Source organism: Lethenteron reissneri, chromosome 20 (assembly GCF_015708825.2).
Source record: "Lethenteron reissneri isolate LAM-NWPU_2019-01 chromosome 20, ASM1570882v1, whole genome shotgun sequence".
Classification (NCBI taxonomy): domain Eukaryota; kingdom Metazoa; phylum Chordata; class Hyperoartia; order Petromyzontiformes; family Petromyzontidae; genus Lethenteron; species Lethenteron reissneri.
This window is the reverse complement of record NC_083798.1, coordinates 1,765,439-1,781,921: the sequence shown is the minus strand read 5'-3', so window position 1 is coordinate 1,781,921 and position 16,483 is coordinate 1,765,439. Positions and strand designations below refer to the sequence as shown.

General features: G+C 43.7%; 1 protein-coding gene across 1 annotated transcript in view; it reads left to right on the top strand.

The window, feature by feature from the left end:
* Nucleotides 1-16,483, top strand: part of LOC133344580 (A-kinase anchor protein 12-like) — a 104,510-nt gene that overhangs the window by 37,066 nt on the left and 50,961 nt on the right. The gene's annotated exons all lie outside the window — the stretch shown is intronic.

Below are 16,483 nucleotides of genomic sequence, written 5' to 3'. Positions count from 1 at the left end.
ATTCCTTTTCATTATGTTGATTCTGTCTTAATTTAGTCAAATATATTTATTATCGTTTAACTCTTAATATTTAGGACGTATCGTTCTTTTAATGTTGATATAATTTGGGTGGTTCAGATGTTTAACGTTGATTTGTTGCACTCAACCCAGCTTGTACTGGGATTTTTACGTTTGATCTTTTCAGTTTTTGCACTCTATTTTCAATTATTCATCCTTGAGTTACTCTTTAAAATTAGACTTTTGGTCCCATTATCCATTTATAGTATAATTATCTGCTTCGTATATAGGAGTAATTTTCCTTTAAACTGTTAAAATCATTTTATTAGCCACGCATGTCACAAGGATATTAAGAAATGGGAAGCATTTTCTAAACTTGGATTAAACCTCTCAGTAAAAATCACATGCTCATCAATCACATGTAGCAGCTGATTGTGCGTGATACGTAATAAAAATTTCGCTAATTGAGCTAAATATGCAACATTGCACATCTATTGAAATTTGAATGGAAAGGCGGTGATGATGTGTACTTAATTACGCTGCCATGGAAATGCTTTCAGTACCTGTATGCAAATTCATGTCGAAATTCGAAGAGTGCTTATGTTGAAACCGGAGTAACTGGAGACATATATATTACATTATTAAATGTTTACACATTTCCCATGTACTATATCTTATCTTGAATGTCAATAACCAAGCAATAACAAAGAACAGACTCGATATTATCAGTCACAACACATGTTGAGATACCTTGAAGTCCAACGGTCAGCTGCCGGCGCGGTATTGCCATGGAGAATATGAAGAGCAATAATATCCATACTAGAACAATACTATATCAGCTACTAACGGTTGGGATGAGATTACAAATTTGGCAAAGAGTTGTGGCTTACACAATAAAGTGAATGACATACATTCTGTATGTCTGCTTTATCTGGTGGTTGACAAATTAAAACGGTCCCAGCAACGCCCGAACCCACGCGCCAATTATGCGAACCCACAGCTTGCTATCATCCGGCGCAGCGACACGCCACGTTGTGCCACCACCGACACACGCTGTGGGATCAGAGCAGAGGGCGCTGTGAAGCCTCTCCTCGGGTCACTCAAAGCATGGCAAGACAAAGCATCCTCTTTGAGGATGCATGGAATGAAATGTTGCTGCACGTGACTATGATCCCGGTTCTCATTTCACTTTTTCAAACCGAATCAGATGTGATTTTAAGTCACGTCACTTGGTTATCCGACTCAATTATTCAGTGATAATCCAAGTTTAAACAGTTAAGCAAGTTACAAAACTGAAATAAAGTGGTATAGACGGTGCAATATCGAAAATATAGGCTCTGTAAAATTTAGTTGTACATTTATTTCGAATTTGAGCTCAAAAGTGGATTAAAAATATACACGTCAAAAAGCCGTTCTAGTATTTTTACATTGCAAGAAAAAAACTGCAAATTTTAAACACTGTTATTTAGGTTCCTATTCAAGCTGCTCAACACCAATTAAACAAAATTACAGCTGACGAAAGCTTCCACTTTAATTCTAAGGCACATGGCAGCCGCCTGTAGTGGTGGGAATCCTACCGGGAGGGTGGAGGGCTCCGTCGTGACGGCTGGCGGGCTGACAGCCTGGCACTGGCACCCGGCTGCACCCTCCTGCACCCTGCTGCACCCTGCTGCACCCTCCTGCACCTTGCTGCACCCTCTTACACCCTCCTGCACCCTCCTCCACTCCGTACAACCTGCTGCACCCTGCTGCACCCTCCTGCACCCTCCTGCACCCTCATGCACCATCCTGCACCCTCCTGCATCCTCCTGCACCCTCCTGCACCCTCCTGCACCCTCATGCACCATCCTGCACCCTCCTGCACCCTCCTGCACCCTCATGCACCATCCTGCATCCTCCTGCACCCTCCTGCACCCTCCTGCACCCTCATGCACCATCCTGCACCCTCCTGCACCCTCCTGCACCCCCCTACACCCCTCTGCACCCTCCTGCACCCTCCTGCACCCTCCTGCACCCTCCTGCACCATCCTGCACCCTCCTGCACCCTCCTGCACCCCCCTACACCCCTCTGCACCCTCCCGCACCCTCCTGCACCCTCCTGCACCCCCCTACACCCCCCTACACCCCTCTACACCCTCCCGCACCCTCCTGCACCCTCCTGCACCCTCCTGCACCCCCCTACACCCCCCTACACCCCTCTGCACCCTCCCGCACGATGTGGCCCCGGTGCGAACTTGTGCCTCGCCAGTTCCGACCACGTGCGTCCGCTGCCCACCGACAGCCCCGGCGTTGGCAACGCGCACGCGCGTGCACACATCCATTCTTCGACGCACACGACGGACGCAATTCTCAGAGGGCATTGCGCGTTTGCCCGCTGTTTCTGCGACGCGAAAGGCCAACAGAAGTACCCGAGATTGATCAATTCCATCTGACGTCGCACTCTGCTAATTCCATGCCTCCACCGCGCCGTTGTGTTCATTCCAAAGTAATATTGAAAACGAAAAGCGTGGCGCCTCAAGCCTGCCAGATCCCGTGAGCCTCGCCCCAGTCTCCCTTGAGAATTAAATGAAGAATGAAATTGAAGACGTTGAAAGGTGCACCCATTGATTTAGTTTTAATTAATGTAGCAAGCACAGCATTGTGATGGCATCAATTTTGAGCTTTTCTGACCCCTGTGATAATAATCATTAACGCGTTTCCTTCCGATGCTAGGTAGCCACTGGAACTATGCACTTTTAGATTTAGATTGAAAACTCAATCTTGATTTGAAGCTTTCGTGACTGCAGGAATTCATACTCTTTGGTTATTTCGGTAAAGTCACGTAGGTAGAAAAATAAATAATAGATCACAACGTTTCGATCGCAACAATCAACTGTCCTCCGGTGATGGTTGCTTGTTGCGATCGAAACGTCGTGATCTATTATTTATTTTTCTATCTACATGACTTTACCGAAAGAACCAAAGAGAATTGAAAACGAATTTCTTTACAAGTTCTTTTTGTGTTTAGTTTGTTGGTGAGTAGGCAAAAATGACCTCTACACAGGCTCTCCAGAGTCCCCTTTACTGAAGGTCCTTCTGTCAGCAGTGACATGAACGAGTGATTGCAGGGCTGCACCTTAACCTTTTTGTGGTTAGTTCGTTATCCTCCCCCCGCACCTCCGACTAGCGCGGCTGGCTACGCGCATTGCGAAAAGGAGTTCAACATCCAAGCAAAACGTACGAGCGCGCTATCCCTAACTCGCCGTGACTGAAGTGAACATGCCGTGCGTGCACCTGGTGGTCCTCGCCGTTCTGCCGTGAGTTGTCTAAATATTTGTCTCCTTGTCTAAACTGTTTGGCAACCGTTCCCCGATGCGTGTCCCATTTACTACCTTGTGTAATGAACCTTCGGGCTGTAAGCTCATATTCTTTTTTGGCGGTCTCTGAGTTTACAGAGAGAGCGCCTGTTTTGTATAAAAGTCATGGGCAAAGTTATGGCAGCAGGCCAAAATGGGTTATAGGGTAGCAATGATCAATAACATAGATGGAAGTGGCAAGCAACTCCTGCACTGTTGTCAAATGTCAAGGTGCAGCCCAGAAAAGTCTTGCTCATGCCACTGCTAGCGGAGCGGCTTCTACGAGAGGGAGCGTATTTGGCCTACTCTACCACGCGAGCCATACGCCTCGGAAGAGATGGACATATAACAACAATTTAATTCGTTCATCACAGATAGTCAGCGAAGGACCTTTGCGCCAAACGTGTTACCTCTTGTGACAGCATTCGCACAAACTGCTCTTGCTGATATACCCAGTGCGTGCCTCCCAGCAATGCACCAAATCTTGTCAGATCCCGGACGGTCAGCGGGGTTGAGCCTCGATGGTGCTCGGAGAGGCAACCACCGTACACAACAGCTGTTGTAGGATGCTGTGGGGCTGCGTTGTCAGGAGGAGGCAGTACGTCCAATAGCAATTGTTGTGCTGTTCAATGCTCGAATGTCTACACTGCCTGCCTATCGTAGAGTCCCTGCACTCCAATGAGCACTCCACATTTAGAATCATGCGTTTAGAGTATTTGGCTGCTATAAATTACCACATGATAAGCCACTTCAGTGGGCTATCATTTGTGGCCAGGTCGCTTCTGAGAAAGAGCTAAATAGCTCAGTGGGCCTTTCCTGGTAAAAAAAAAGTCTGCATGGGAATGGTGGTGGCATTGTGAATTCCAACAGGAGAGCATTGAACAGCAAATGCAAAGCAAATTCATAACTAAACGTGGGTTCCTGTTGTTTACAATAGTAACATTTTGAAAAGTTTTAACAACGAAACACGCGTCTCAGCTTGTCACCTTGAACGGAAACGGCTTTGTGCAAAGTTCGATCCTCCCAAACATGTGCGGAGTCTTGGTTATGTTCGGTATTAATACAACAGCCACGGCCGGCCTTCCATTATCATTACGGTCCTTTATGTCGCAGAGATGTGTGAGCTCCAGATTGCGGCCTCCTTGTATTGTACCTGGCTCTCATTCATCCCAAGGGCGTGACCTACAAGCAGCCAACGTAGATTGTTTCTTTCTCAATAATCAAAAACGATTCAGCGTACATGCTTAATGGACTCGGGTGCAGACACACACAACCCCTGTGGCTTCGTCTGGGATATGGACACAAGACAAAAGAGATGTGATATTTGGGCCACTTTTTTTCTCAGGTACAATTCAGAACAATTATTATAATAATGGTGGCGTTTGTGAATAATTGATTTGGCCAATATAAAATAAAATGTGTTTACACACTTTAATAATGTGATACAGTAGGACCGTGAGGAATGACCATACTGTTGGGAGGCCTTCGTCCAGTAGTGGATAGAAGATGGCTGCTGTTGATGATTGTAATGTAACATTCCAGCACACTCATTCATTTTTGTATTTCAACGCATTCTCTGGCGACGACGAGCGAAGTGGCACTGCTGCACACTGTACAGTGACATGTGCACTATCGTAAACAACAGGAACCCACGTTTAGTTATGAATTTGCATTTGCTGTTCAATGCTCTCCTGCTGCAATTCACAATGCCACCACCATCCCACGCAGACTTTTTTGGAAGTCACTCGTTTCCTTTGAAGCAAGACGCAAAAGATGTTTCATGGATGTTCTCGCGAATGATCTCCATCGGGAACAAGTTGGCACAGCGCGGTTCAGAGCGTACGCAATTCTCGTTTGCGTGAATGCGGCCCATAGCATCGTCGCTACGGTGTTCTTTTTTTCGTCGAAATCGACTGCCGCGGCCACAGTGAAGATGCCCTTGAAATTGGCTATTTTTGCTGCGATACCAATACTGAAATTCATGTTGCTGCTCATGCTGCTTCGAACAGTGTCGCAGTCTCCTTAACCATAGACTACAGCATCATTGCAGTGTCAGCTAGAGCAGCAATTTTACGCAGATGCCGATTAAAATTTCAGTATAAATATCCAGTTGCAGTTGTTCATGCTCTGCGTTATGGACCAGCGCGGTGAAGTATGGCCAAACAGCACGGTGGCGTGGGGAGACCTTCATACAGCAGTGGATTGACAAAGGGCGGCATTAAAAATATTGCCGTCCCAGCGCAGACAACAACACAAAGGACGTGCACAAGGGATATCAGAGCCATGCATGACTGTGCACAGTGGCTTAAGCACGGAGAGGTCCAACACTGATTGCTGGTACATTGAGACACTCTTAACGTACGCAGGATTGTAGATGTCGGTAGCAGCGCGTGCCTCCAGTGTTGGGAGTGCAACAAACCCCCGCGTTTAAAATTTTCCAGTTGATCGATTTGAATGCAGAGCTAATTATCACTCTGTGCCAAGTGCCGTTCCGGTTCCAATGGAAAGTGGCACGGGTCTACTGCACTGTAAAATACGAAACAAAGGTTTGCTCCCACTTGACAATTGCAATCAAAGGTCTCCTGACAGTGTGATCCGCAAGAAACAAGACAATGCTCATGTGCCGTCATCTGGTGAACCTGTAACCCCACAGGAATCACGGGGGAGAACATTTTCACGTGAAGAAACAGTGTGCTCCTCAATGTGTTCATGAACACCATACATAGCACGCTTGGCTACGTATGGTGTGAAAGAAGCTCAACATACACATTCGTGAATACAAAATTCCTGCATAACGTAAGTTTGTTGGAAGAATAGCATCAAGGCCTCATTAAAGACCGTTACGGCCAACTCCGATAGCGCATTCTGCCAAAACTCATGAGGGACACTTTGAGAGGCATTATTATTTATTTGCTGTATAAATGCAAATAAAAATTCCTCATAATAAATTCCTGGGTCATTGGCTCCAATTTGAGAGGTAAGGCCCCTCTCTCAATTCCTAAATGTGGTGATAAATGACCTCTCTAAAGATATGCAAGCCCTTGATTTTATATTGCATGGACGTACGGTTATGTGTAATTTGGCTTATGGAGAGCAAAGCTGAAGTAGTTGTTTGGTAGGTGATGCTAATACAACGGCGAATGAAGTATTATTTTAAAGATTGTATTCTAATTGTTCTCTTGGCATCATGTCATGGGATGAAAAGGCCATCGCACTGCCTCCTGTGTGAGAGAAGAGGCCGCTGAAGGAGATGTCGTAGAACTGCTTCTGAGAAGCATTCAGGTGACAACGTTTCATCCTCACGCTCAGGGACACACTTTCCCACCCCCTGCGATGAGGCAAGGCTGGACTTCTGATGAGACAACGGCATGTTACACCGGTTGAGAGTTTGCTTCTACTGAAGAAGGCTGTGGGGCTGACGGGTTTTTTACATGGAGAGACAGATAGATAATGGAGACATTGTCTGCTTCTTTACCCTGTTGTACACAAAAGATTATCCGCGAGCAGCCAAACTGTATATGTGTATTCTCTAATAGCTGGAATTTATCTGAAATAAGTGTAAAACCAAATTGAATGTGATGGGGTTTTTTTTTTTAATGAAGTAATTGGTGACTTGGGCTGAGATGATCTACACTTGAGGATTAGTTGAACCACAGGTGGCTGACACTCGGATTCAATCCGGTGCCTCAAGAGCCACCACCTTGTTCCGACCCACGAGCAACCCAGAAAACTTTACAATTGTTTCCATAAATGTGTAATGTTCCACTTATTCACGGCTTTTGGGAAATGTCGACTGGCTTTAGTGCTAACTCGGCAAGAGTTCAGACACACAGAGCGGAGTAGTGAACGGCCTCTGCCGAACAATACTAGGAATCAGATGTGTATGTTTTGTTAGCAACATCAGAGATTGTTGTGTTAACTTTATATTCTAGTAAAATGTGACTTATTCTGAAAACAGTTAGGTCAAAATACAAATAAACCCCCAATTTTTCGATTTAAAGCTTTCGTGACTACAGGGATTCGTATTCTTGGTTCTTTCTGTAAAGTCACATAGAAGGGAAATAAAATAAAAAATAAAAAATAACATAATAAAATAGACTTTAAACCCCCAATGTACGCCCATCTCTGAGTTGACGTGTGGTCCTCCCAAATATGTTTATGTCAATATATCATCATAATCATCATTATACATGATTAGTTCCAACTTCATTACCAGATGAAGACTTCTCCATGCTGATTAACATGCAAAGAAAACTCACATTCGTCAATAAGAAAATAAACAAATATAAGAGGTGACATAGCTCAAAAATCAATCTTGATTTGAAGTTTTCGTGACTGCAGGAATCCATACTCTTTGGTTCTTTCGGTAAAGTCACGTGGGTAGAAAACATTTATAATAATTACTCATAAATCATGTAAAGGCAGTGTTGTTGATTAATTGTGCTTTCTAGTAGATTGTTCTTGTGCGCTACTGCCCACACAGCATCCCCAAATAATGTTTTGTTTTAACAGCATATGGTCTGCACGTAATCTCTCTCATTTTCACAAGTGCCCTGATCTTGTTGTTCCACTTTAACTCTGGGTCCCATTTTGACCGTACATAATATTTTTACTCATACATTATATCCACAAAACATATTACATCTAGATAATATATAATATCTTCATAATATATTATATCTTTAACCTGTGACCCTGCCCCTGGTTCATTGTGTGGCATCCTCTTTGCAATCCTCATCTCCACTGGTAATGTTTTGCATCGTTGTACTTTAATCCCTTAATTTATCTTCATCTCTTAGAGTTACGGGAATCCCAAAGGGACATTGTTTGCCCGCAGCATATATTACATATTTGGACCATTTAATAATGCGTATTATGATTTAATTACCGTTTCACTGGTTTTGATACGCATCACAATGGTGTTATCAGCCTTGTGGCTGATGGGGTCATTTGACTTGATTTAGCTATGCTGCTTAGTTTGGGTTGGTGAAGTTAGGGGGCAGAATTGGGTCAGATATCACTCACCCAGTGATGTTGGGAATCGCTAACCCAGCAAACTGGGTTCATAGTGCAGCGTGATAACCACTGCCCCACTGCTCCACTCCCAAAGCTAAATTACCTCTGAGCACATTGGATCTGTGACTGGTACATAAATGTGTGCACATGTGTGTTCATTCGTCTCTGTGTCTGTTACGTATCAAAAAGAGTCAATCTTCATGCGACTGTTTATAATTTCCTGTCGTTTTTTTATCACTTTTTTAACCGAATGATTATATCAAGTACAACTTTATATAGCCTGAGAACAAATCACTTAGAATGTACCGATATAACTAGCCCGCACTGAACATCGCGATGAAGTATGGTCACGTAACTCCGGTGGCCCGTACAGCGTGCGGAGGCATTCATGAAGCATCGGATGGACAAAGGGGCAATGTGCGTAGCCGCCGTCCTATGATGATGTCCATAGGCTGCGTAACACGCACACTGTCAATGGACACGCAATCATGAAATATTAAATTAAAAATATGGACTGGGTGTCTACCTAGAATGTAAACCGTATGCTATTGTTTCGTTCTTGTTAATTTAGTTCATGGGATGCATGTCCCTTTGTCTCCTGCGTTGTTGGCGTGTTCACGGTGGCTTTGTAGAGGATGCGCAGCTCGCAGCTTGGTGGTGAGCACACGAGTCAGGGAGGACGCGAGGTCACCGCCGGGCGGTCCGCTATAAACTACCCAACTCGAATGACGCAATAATCATTCAACTGCTGTCACGCACCTGCCTTGGAAATACATCGACACGCTAGTTTCTCCAGCTCAGAATGCAATGTAGTGCAGAATATATCTCCTCCAACGTGTAACCCTCATACCCCCGACTCCTATAAACTGCAGGAGCTGTAGGGTCCATGAACACTCCTATTATCTGCTGCCCCAATTCTTCGTATAAACCAGGATGATCAGATAAGTGGAGTGGAATCTTGGGGAACCCTGTGGATAACAGGACACACGATGCCAATCCCCCTACGGATAATCAGAGTGTGTCGAGTCTCAGCCAATATCGACATTAACAATATTCAGGTGTAGTTCTTAGTGGAACGATTCTTGCACAGTAGGGGAGGCTGCTTTCATTAATACATATCACCATTCGTATGCAGTGGCTTAATCACAAACATGTATATGGACTACTAGCTTTACTACCCGGGACTTGGATTCACCACGCCCGGCCGCCTTTGTCTCCCCTAATGGCGATGTTCACACACCACACCAGTTACTCGTTTGAGGCTGAGTCGACCTAAGGGAGGCCCAGGACCGGTTGAAATAATCGTCACAGCTCACTTGCCGTGCAAAAACTATATGCATTATTGAGATCCCCCCCTGCCCCCAAAAAAAGTGTGTTTTCATAATGTTTGCATGGTGTACAGTCTGGAAAGTACCGACACGGAAAATTTCAAGTTTGTTGCATGTCGGGAAGTACGCTAAACATTTTGAACAGACACATAATCACAAGTTTGCCTTTTATATATATGGAGATAAACCGTAGCTAGGATTTGTGAAGAGTCCGATTGAGCGTGATTTTTTTGTGATGTTTGCCTTTGTAGTCGAGAAAAAAATAAAACGTGTACACTACGTACAGTACGTGTTTAAAGTTGTCTTTTGAAATGCATTAAATATAAGTATGCAACCTTTCAATGATTGGAACATTCGCTCTGCATTATGCATGTGCACGCTGCTCAGACTGCCACTGAATCTCATCACCAGCCTAGGCTGGCAGTTGGCACAATCTTCTGCCATCAGAAATAAATCATTGCCCACCCCTGCTGGGTTCATCGACCCGAACGCCTCGACTAAGTGTGCATGGAGAGATCTTTCTTCTGCTATTCATAAAAAAAATGAATATCGGGGTAAAAGGAAAACATTTGCTCAGTGTGAGGTCGGTAATGAGTGCAAGCTGTGGTGAAAACAAAGACAAGACGAATCAAGACCAGGCCTGACTCCAGCTCCTCTCGGATATGGCGGGGGGGGGGGGGGGCAGTGAATCTGTTGTGGGGGGCCACCACAGCGGTGGTTCACCCCTACGCAGAGAGAACTTGGGTCGTGCCAAGTGAACATTGGTGGTGCAGGTCCCACACCAGTACCCCCCACGAGTGCCAGCCCTGGTGGAGACTTTAAAGGCATTGGCCCGGAGACCTGGCTCTTTAAGGGAGCAAGCACGGCTGGATGTATGTTGAACTTTTTTTTGCACCGTACGTAGCCAACTCTGCTAATCGGGATGGACAACAATCTAAACACAAAAAGGGTTGGATGGGGCCCATGTTTCCACCAAGCTATCAAGATTGAGGGAGGAGAGAGTACATTTAGGACTCATTTTTAAATCATCTCAGTCAGTGTCAGCTTTCTGCAGGCCTACTGAGGATCTTGCAGTCTCTGTTAACATTGGCGGTTCCTTGATAAATCATGGTGTTTGAAACAAGATCCGTTGGTAAATTCTGACTTTATTCATCTTTATGCGTTGATGTAAATGATGTACACCTACAGCATAAATTACGGATGATATTTGCACACCTCCAGAGAGCAAATTACCATTACAGAAACATTACTCCTGCACCTTCAAATCATAGTGTGAGCCTCTTGTCAAACTATCAATGACTTACATATTTCAAAAGAAATGCAGTCGAAATAAAACTAGAGATATTTTCTCTTCAAACACAATTTTCCTTTGTATTCTGATTTCTCATTCAAGTGTTTATTTTTTCTTATTGCAATTTATTCATTCTATAAATGGGGGCGCTGTAGGTAGGCTAAGGCGTTGATTCGGAAGGACGATTTCGATCTCGAGCTTTTGTCAATTACATTTCAAATTATTTCATTCATACCAGGTCGACATTGAAAAACGTAACGAACGTCTCCCATCGTCGTGGACTCTCAGTCGCATTTGCTCAATCCTCTGGGCGGGGATCTGCTTTGTAATGAAGGCTCAATGCCCCGAGGCATTGATATGGTCTGTGCCTTAATCAAGTCTGGGATTTTATGAGTCAGGTCAGCAGAGCCTTTTCTCATTTGAGGTTATGCCCATAAAAGGGCCTGCTGACCATCAATCATTGTGAGCCGTGGCAATGCAGTTTGAGCTTCCACTGTTTGGCGTCGACATCGCCACAGGGTCATGCTTTATCACGATGGCCTCTGAGGCCATTTGCTCATGACAGCCCCTGTTCCCTCGCAACTGCCCATGACCTCAGCTAAAAATGGAATATTCCGTCGGCTTAGGACAAAATGTGCGTTGCATCTTTGTCTTGCTCGAGTGTCAATGCTGTGAGTAGATTGTCCCTTGCAGAAATTGTTGAGAATGTTGAGACTCCCTTTGCTGTTTCTTTCCACTCACTCCATTACCCTCGTGCTCTCCTTATTAACACATTGACGCTCGTGACACTTGAAACCTGGCCACCGGGAACCGGGAATGCCAAATTAATGGAAGATGAATCATGTTATTGAGAATTACTGCCCCATATTATTCATGAGCTGTCCACCCATTTAAATGCTAGCGAATGTAAATTACTAGCTGTTCCAAAATATAGGGTTTTAAATGAAAACATCGATATGTGTTTTCTTTAAAATAATGTACATGCCTTACATTGAGTGGGTATTTTTGAGAAGTTAAATATTGGTTCCTGGGTTAGCCGCTTGCCACAAAACCATTTTTTTTTATCTGCGTGGAGTTATAGTGGTGTCGGCCTTCCCTGTGCTTGGTAACAGCGCACACGTGATGCACTACAATCGTCATATTGCTGGAAGATAGTTAGAATTGTTTTCGTCTTTAAACACCATTGACCACTATATAGCATCATCAGCATCATTATCAATGTCTTGCTCCAGATGGATTGATGAAATAAAAAGCAGAACATCTATTCATCCTGGAGAAATCCGATGAGCGATGAAGCTCTTGTCCAGAGCGTGTTTTTACTGTAGACGGACTGACCATGTCAATGGAACTTGTAATTTTCACACCTGCCACACAGGATATACACACTAACACGTGCTCCATCAAGAAGGAAACCAATTTTGTTTATTTTACAGTCGGAGTTATGAAATGTAGTCTTATCTACTCTATTTCAGCCAAATGGAGAGTTTAAACATTAATGAATTTATCAACATTATTACAGTCAATTTAACTTCAGAGTGGTACCAATATCTTGTTCTTTGCCAAGACTGCCACAGCTTGGTACAGGTTTGTTGGGATATTGTAGACACTGAGCCACGCGTTTGGTGTTGTTTGTCAAGAGACTCCAAGTAGGTGAATAAAATAAACAAGGCCTTCAAAGTGGTAGCAGGTAAATTCAGAGCCTCCCATAACAGCAGAAATTGTGTGCACACAGTTGCAATATATCTTTACAAACGATAATCTTCTGCTTATAAAATATTCAAAATGTAGACGTTGAAATATGATTTAAATTTTCAAATATATTTTGAAACGTGTATTCCGATCCATTCACGAGAATATCCATGTATGTGTACAAGTGAATATTGTACATGAAGTAGGGGAAGGCAGCACTGTAGATGGAAATACATTACACGAATCATACTTTCATGTGACGGCATTAAAAGTAAACTCTTGCCCGAGATTAAGCAGGTTACAGACGCTGAAATATAATGATACCCAAATCGGAAACCTCACTTTCTTACGTTTATTACATTCATCTGCATATAGAGTGGTTTATTTTAATTACCGCCACGTTATCTGTGCATGCCTGGATAGCATAACGCTGTTACCTATATCAAATGAATCCTTTACAGGCTTTATCGACCCACTGCTGAATGAAGGCCTTCCCAGCCCCGTTGACTGAAGCCCCAGATGAGATTGGATATCACTCGCCGCCGATGTTGCTGTAGTTGGGAATCGAACTCAGGTGGCCTGATTCACAGTGCGGTGCAATAACCATTGAGCCACCGCCCTCCACCGGCTAATTACACGCGGTTGCTCATGACGTCTGGATTGCCATGGGGTCGGTGCATTGGTTCTGTTACCTAAAGAATGTTGGGTCACCCCACGATGGCCAAGCCATTGATTTTGTGTGCATATTCCATTCATGCTTTGAAGATCTAGACTTTAGTCCTTTATGATGTATTTCCACAATAGTTGATTCGCAGTTATGATTAGTAACGTGACCTTAACATCCATTGATGTGCCACGATAACTCAATCATCGTTATCTTTACAAGACGCACCTCAAAGAGCTACAACTAAATAGGGTATCGTCATCACAGTCCATGATCTATTCACTCGTGGATGAAATCCCCTCCCCAAGTCTCCCCATCCCTCACGGACCCCACGGTCTCGCGATGCAACAATGCCCACGATCTTATCGCTCCATCTCCACGGGTGTCGATCTCACGTCGGGGGGGGGGAGGGTCCCGACCTTCAGGTGGTGGCACCTCATCATTAATCTCGACCGCCACTGGGCTGGTGGGACGATGGTTGGCCCAATGCCACTTGCCTTTCCTGGCAGCGTGATGAAGACATTTTTTTATGCAAACTTGACAATTTTCGGCATTATTTGGCCAAATAATCTAGATTTCAAAGTACACTTTTATAGCAATAGATTCATTATTATGTAAACAAGGTACCGCATCAACTATTGTGTGGTTTTCTAATTAAAAGTCCACGCTAAGACTCAATATAAGAACAACCGAATGGGCCATTCATAGACTCAGTGCATCTGAGGCCTACTTCGGAAATAGGATGATGATGAAAAGAGGCAAATGTAATGCTCTATTAAATGAGCATTGTTACAGTTTTGTATTTTTTGCAGTTAGAACAATAACAACTTTATAAAAAACGCACCATACTTCTCATGGCATTATCTACCGTATTGGACGCACTGGCAATATAACTGAGTTGAAACTTGACATAATACATCGATGTCATTTAGTCAATGTCATTTCAGTAATCAAACATACACAGTGAAAATTTTCGTGATGTGTCATATGTGAATCATATTACATTCAATAGTTATTGGGGTAGAGCAGTACTTAGAACACTGCGTCATGAACCAAGAACATTTAATTCCATTCTTGATCTTGGATCATGTCAGTTGGTGGGTGACATGTAAAGCAGTCCTGGGTTCACCCCCTTCCCCAAGCTGCTTGACTAGTGTGGTGAAGTATGGTCAAAACATTCCCATGGATGGGCCTTCATCCATCAAAGTACTGGCAAATAGCTAAAACAAGTTCTATTAGTTTTTTATGGTGGCATTTTAGGAGTTACTTTTAAATGTGGTGGGAATGCTAAACATAGCAATATATCCTATAATATAATTTTCTGATTTTGTTTATGTAACTATTCAGCATATGGCCTCAAATATATTACTCATTAGACTATAGTTTCAACATAATTATGGACACTTTCCATAATTATTCATGGCCATAGCCAATGTTTAAGTAACATCTGTTCAGTCATTGTTTTTCTTCCCCATAGCATGGAAAGAGTGAATTAACGAAGCGATTGTGGTCACTGACTAGAGAATATGTAGCCAAGCCACACTAAACAAGGACTATAACCATTGCAGTGGGGATGATTCTCGTGCCCTTGATTTTCAGTCAAGATCGTGCCACATTCTCAAATCGAGTGCGATATTATCACCTACAGATGGGAGAATGTCGTTTTTCGATGTGGGCTGGCAGCCAGGCAGTGCGTCCAGAACGTAAACAACACCTGTGCCCGTTTTAATCCGCCGTGTGCTTTTTTTAGTTAGATGACACGGCCATTGTTCGCCGTCCATCTAATTTCCATGCGGCCCAGGCTAAACAACGCCTCTCGGTTGGCCATTGTTCTTTGACAAAGTAAACTTTGATGAAGCTCCATCACGGCGGTGAGCAGACGAGAGGCGCAGCTGCCGCTCGGCGTGCCCTCCGCTGCGTCCTTGCGCTCAGCCGCCGGCTCCTCGCATCGTCGCCTTTCCCATTTCGCCCGTCACACACAGACAATTTAGAACTCACTCCCCCAGAGGGGGGGACAAAAAAAACATTCCTCGGCTTAAGCCGCTCGCCCAGCTTTACCCGTAATCCTTGTTTAAAAAAAGACAAATAGCAAAGCGTTTGAGCCGCCTCTCTTCACGCCGCCGCTCGTTTATTGTAGTCCGTTGCGAAATACAGAACCACCGCAGTCTATGGATTCTAATTTAAAGAAGCACTTATCTTTGATGATTGCACCCAATGGATTCTATACCTATTAACATTTGAAGAGATACGTCTTATTAACCTTCACGGCAGGTGTATTACGGCTTTAATATATATATTGCTTGGTGATGTGACTTGAATATACATTGTTCAGTTTTTATTTAAATATATGTCAGGCAGGATAGAGATATGTTGGATGAGTGCACAAGATACCGATTAAGTGTGCATGAGGAGTTATATACATTTTAAAATCACAGGATATGTTTGCATTAATCTCCACACTCGAGAGAGATTGGACATACACTATAAAGTGATGTATTAAGCAAGACACGTTTTGAAATTGCTGTATTTCAAAATCAAGTGAGGATGAATGTAAGAGGAAAATAAATGTGAAGAAGTAATGCACTTTCACCATAACTGAGACACTGTTATGGTACTATCTTAACATTGTATAGCCCCTAATTATTCCAAAGACATTTTCAAAGTTAAAAAGTTTGAAAAAACAAGTCTACTATGGAAATGCAGTACATTGTAACTACAAATTAACATGGCAAGTTCCAGTTAACAACCTTGAACAGACCACATCTATAATTGTCTCCATGCTCACATGGGGATACTACAGGGCCCATCTCTGTTGGCTGAGCCAGTGATGCTCATTCCACATTCCCATGGCAATCGCCAATAACCTCAGAGGACATTCTGATCTTGACTTCCCACCAAGTGGTACTCACGTTTCTCAATGCTGTGTTTATGCATATGTGAGTTTATGTAAGTGTTAACCTATGTACGCGTGTTATTGATTGCATAATACATCTGGCAGCACCTTAAAACAAGTATGAAGTCAGCCACACATTTGAGTATTGTTTTACGATGAAAGTTTGTACTCTGTGCTAAAACCCTCCCATGCCACTAATTGCCTTGAGAGGAGCGACCTGGCCCCTTCGTCGCGCGTCACGTCTGAAGCAGCAGCAAGCCGCAGCTGAGC